The sequence below is a fragment of the Peromyscus maniculatus genome, chromosome 5, assembly GCF_049852395.1.
Source record: "Peromyscus maniculatus bairdii isolate BWxNUB_F1_BW_parent chromosome 5, HU_Pman_BW_mat_3.1, whole genome shotgun sequence".
Lineage (NCBI taxonomy): Eukaryota > Metazoa > Chordata > Mammalia > Rodentia > Cricetidae > Peromyscus > Peromyscus maniculatus.
Window position 1 is genome coordinate 144,174,965 of NC_134856.1, and position 4,875 is coordinate 144,179,839.

General features: G+C 45.5%; 1 pseudogene; it reads left to right on the plus strand.

The window, feature by feature from the left end:
- The first annotated feature begins 270 nt into the window (after positions 1-270).
- On the plus strand, positions 271-732 carry LOC102906826 (large ribosomal subunit protein eL27 pseudogene; annotated as a pseudogene).
- The last annotated feature ends 4,143 nt before the right edge of the window (positions 733-4,875 follow it).

Genomic DNA, 4,875 nt, shown 5'->3' on the forward strand with positions numbered 1-4,875 from the left:
GGTGGTGGTGCACACCTTTAATCCCAGCTCTTGGGAGGCAGAGCTAGGCGGATCTCTGCGTGTTCAAGGATACAGCCAGCATGGAGACACATGCCTTTAATCTCAATACCAACCATAGAAGACCTGGAAGTCTGTAGAGATGGGCAGTAACGAGGAGGTCATGTGGTTGGGTTTACAACCAATGAGAAGGCAGATAGAAAGTCTATAAAAAAAAAAAGACAAATAGGCCCTTCTTTCCTTTCTGCTGGGTACAGGCTCCTTGCTGTCGAAATGGGCAAGTTCATGAAACCCGCGAAAGTGGTGCTGGTCCTGGCTGGATGCTACTCCGGACGCAAAGCGGTCATCATAAAGAACATTGATGATGGCTCCTCAGACCGCCCTTACAGCCATACCCTGGTGGCTGAAATTGACCGCTATCCCCGAAAAGTGACAGCTGCCATGGGCAAGAAGAAAATCGCCAAGAGATCAAAGATCAAGTCCTTTGTGAAAGTTTATAATTACAATCACCTCATGCCCACAAGGTACTCTGTGGCATCCCCTTGGACAAAACAGTTGTCAACAGGATGTCTTTAGAAACCCATCCCTGAAACGCAAGGCCAGGCGGGAGGCCAAGGTCAAGTTTGAGGAAAGATACAAGACAGGGAAGAACAAATGGTTTCTCCAGAAGCTTTGCTTTTAGGTCTATTTTTGTTCCTGTCATTAAAAAAAAAAAAAAAAAAAAAAAAAAAAAAAAAAAAGACAACCAGACAGGAAGTAGGTCTCTTGCTGAGGAAGACAGCAGCGGCAGTGAAGGGTAAGGTTTTTAGCTCTTAGCTATCGCTCTGACCTCTTGGGCTTTCATCTTTACATTGGCTCTGTGTTTCTGATTTAACAAGATGGTTACTTCTACACTGGGCTTCCCTCTGGATTATCTAGGACAAAACCATGGAAACACCAGAAAGCAGCTTGGGAATGTAAGCTTTTCAGAAATACTACATCCCCAAACCCTTAGATACCCAATAAACATACAATTCCAAAAAAGGCTCATCTAAACTCTGCTGCCTCCCAGATCACTGTGTGTGAATCATAAGCCTTGAGGTCATTTTTCTTCTTCAGAAGTAAGCCATCTCCTGTCACTGTCACCACACTGTTGAGGCCTCTTCCTCTAGCTACTGGCCACCAGGGGAACAATGGCTGGATCTTAGAGGTTGTCCCAGGTAGACAACAACCTTGCACATGAGCTTCTCCTCCAGGGTTGTCCCATAACTGTCCCCGTATTTCAGACCCATGCTGAATGCTTCTGGACTTGCCTCCACCCCTTAGGGCAGAATCCAGCAGTCATCTTAAACTCTAAACTCCAGCTGTCTCTCTATTTTATTAGCATAGTGTCCTCAGGGCTGGCTTCCTCTAGTACCATTGCTTTAGCATAGCAAGACCCTCAGCCACTTCTACATTCACACTACCGATGTCAACAATTGGTATCCTTTGAGATAGATGTCTTGCTGGTTTCATTTTTGGCCTGTGGGAGGAGTGGGAAGCTGGGAATCAGTTCAGGTAAATCAAGCTTTTCCAGTTGCCAGCATCCTGTCAAGTGCCAGGCTTAAAGTGAATCCCACAACATCACATTGGTGTGCTGAGAGACAGACTTGGCAGGGTGTATTCATTCAGGCTTCTGTGACAAAATACCACAGATCGAACGGCTTAAACTGTAACCATGTATACCTGTGATTTATAAAAATGACAGAAGAGGGAGTTGTCTGTGGGAAGAAATCTAGAAAGTGGCAATGGTGGAGTAGTGGAGGGAAGATTGAACGACAACAAAGTACAACAGCACATAAGTATGAAAGTGCCGTATGACATCCATCACACTGCATGCTAAAAGTTGATTTTTAAAGATTTAATTTATTCTATACGTATAAGTGTTTGCCTACATGTATGTATGTGTGCATGTGTATGCCTGGTGCCTTAAGAGGTCATTGGATAACCTGGAATTTGAGTTAGAAAAGGTTGTGAGCCACCACACGTGGGGCTGGGAACCGAATGCAAGTCCTCTGCAAGAGGGGGAATGTTCTGAAGTGCTGAGCCATCTCTCTAGCCCTAGAAATTAATTTTAAAAGAAAGTTTCAACATTCATTGCACTGTCCAAGTATTCTTAGAGTCTTTGCTTCCTGCTGAGGTCAGTGGGTATGGTAGTTTGAATGTAATTGGCCCCCATAATCTCATAGGGAGTGGCACTATTAGGAAGTGTGGCTTTGTTGGAGTGGGTATGGCCTTGTTGGAGGAAGTGTGTCACTGTGGGAGTGGGCTTTGAGGTTACCTATGCTCGGGATAACCACCTAGTTCCTGTTGCCTGCAAGGCATAGGACTTTCAGCTACTCCAACACCATGTCTGCCTGCATGCCACCATGTTCCCCATCATGATGATAATGGACTGACTTCTGAAACAGTAAGTGAGCCACCCCAATTAAATGTTTTCTTTATAAGAGTTGCCACAAGCCGGGCGGTGGTGGCGCACGCCTTTAATCCCAGCACTCGGGAGGCAGAGCCAGGCGGATCTCTGTGAGTTCGAGGCCAGCCTGGGCTACCAAGCGAGCTCCAGGAAAAGGCGCAAAACTACACAGAGAAACCCTGTCTCGAAAAACCAAAAAAAAAAAAAAAAAAAAAAAAAGAGTTGCCACGGTCATGGTATCTTTGCACAGCAATAAAAACCCTAAGACAGTGGGCAGTTAGTTTTTGTCCCTGAAAGCTCCCTGGGGATGGTGATGTGGCTCGGTGGGTAAAGGCACTTCTCACATAAGCCTGGAAACCTGAGCTCAATTCCTGGAACCCACCTACAGGTGGGAGGAGAGAACTGACTCCCTAAAGTTGTCCTCTGGCTTCCACAAGTGGGCTGTGGCACATATCAACACACACACACACACACACACACACACACACACACACACACACACACACAATTTTTTTCTTTAGAAAAAAAGCTCCTCACTACTAAAATGCATGGTGTTCATGCAAAGTAGGGCAACATTGTCTTACTCCATCATTTGCATTCAATTGTGACCACACCACAGTTGCCAAGTGTAATAGCAATACTCTCTGTTAATTACATAATGTGCACATTCAAGAGACATGCACAGATTTTTGCAATCATGTTTTCCATTTATGCTTATTGAAATGTACTTCTCTATCTCTGTGTGTGTGTTTCTCTTCTATCTGCCCCCATTCCCTTCCTTTCTCAATTTTATTGTTAGAGTCTCATATGTTCAGACTGGCCTGAAGATAGCTCCATAGTCAAGAATGACCTTGGACTCATGATCCTCCTGCCTCTACCTCCTGAGTCCTGACTTGAAATATAATTTTATCTATCAAATCTTATAGGAAATTTTTGTTTAAAAATAAACAAGCAAAAATATCTATGCACTTCTTGTGTTTTAGAGGCCTCCCCTTTAGCTTGCAGACATTACTTCTCCTATTCTCTGTGTGCACAGAGCCTTAACGTCTCAGGGGCCCAGATACCCTCTTCTTCGCCAGCCAGACTAAGCCACATACCTTTTCACCTCTCTGTATGTGGCTATTCTGAAGCACTGGAAGTTAGGGCTTCAATTTGAGGATGACATAATGCAGTCCAGTCTTGTAGAAACTCAATAAGAAATATCTGCAGAAGAGAAGGCTCATCTTCCACATAAGGTAAACTTCAGGGTTGGCTCTCTGAAGAAAACTGGTGTCTATTTGCAGCACAGAGGAAGCTCTCGCATGCCAGTGCTGCCCTCTGCCTGCAGGGAAGTCACCACAGCAGCCAGCTCTGCTCAGTGATGGACACTTCAGGACTACAGTGGATTTGGGTGTCTGAAGTTAGTTGGAAGTACTCATCTAGAAAAGCCTCATACCTAGAGATCTTGAGAATTCATCATTCTTCCAGCTGGTGGCTGGAGAGAGACCAGTGCTTCCTAGGGAGACTGAATTCAACAGAGCACTGCCTGTTGGGAAAGCAGGGACACCAACACACACACACACACACACACACACACGACACTCCCATGCCGCCCCTGGTAGCTCATCAGCCAGGCAAAGCAGAGTGGAGTCTTGTTACAGAATATTCCTTTACACTGTGTGAAGATGTGTCACTGTGATTCGTTTAATCAAGAGATGAATGGCCAATAGCGGGGCAGGGAGAGGTTAGGCAGAGCTCCTGGGGACAAAGAGGTCTCGGAGAAGAAGAAAAGTGGGTCACCAGCTGGACACAGAAAAAACAGGATATACAAGAGGAGAAGTAAAAAGCCATGAGCCATGTGATAGCATAGGAATAGGTTAATTTAAGTTATAAGAGCTAGTTAGAAACAAGCCTAAGCTTAATAATAAGTCTCTGTGTCGTGATTTAGGGGCTGGCGGTCCAAAAAAGCCTGTTTCAGAGTCCCAAGTTCATTCCCACAATTCCACAATACGTGGCAGGTGGGAAACAAGAGAGGAAGACCGGACATGATAAGGGCCAGTGCTGTACCAGACTTGGAGTCCCTGTGGTTAGAAAGAAGGACCAGAATCCTATGGAACTTGATGTTGTTTCCCAATGGAGACTTCATAAAACTGATTACAAGTGTTTGAATGGCTGCTAACTGCTAGCATTTACTGTATGCTGTGAACTGTGCTCATGAAGCGCTTCGGAGAGAAATGTAGTGCATGTGGGGGAAAAGAGATGTTCTCTGTCCACAAACCAGCGATGCTTAAGTTCCCAGGAGGCCCTGGAAGCCCCTAGGTCAGCCCATCAACACAGCATGGCCCACCTCTGGAAGACCTTGGCTTGCAGAAAATGTAGGCAGTCAGAGCAGACCAGGAAATCCTTGCATTCAGCAGCCAATGAGCAGAGCTGTTGACAACCATGGCAAAGCAGTTCTTCCCTGTTCT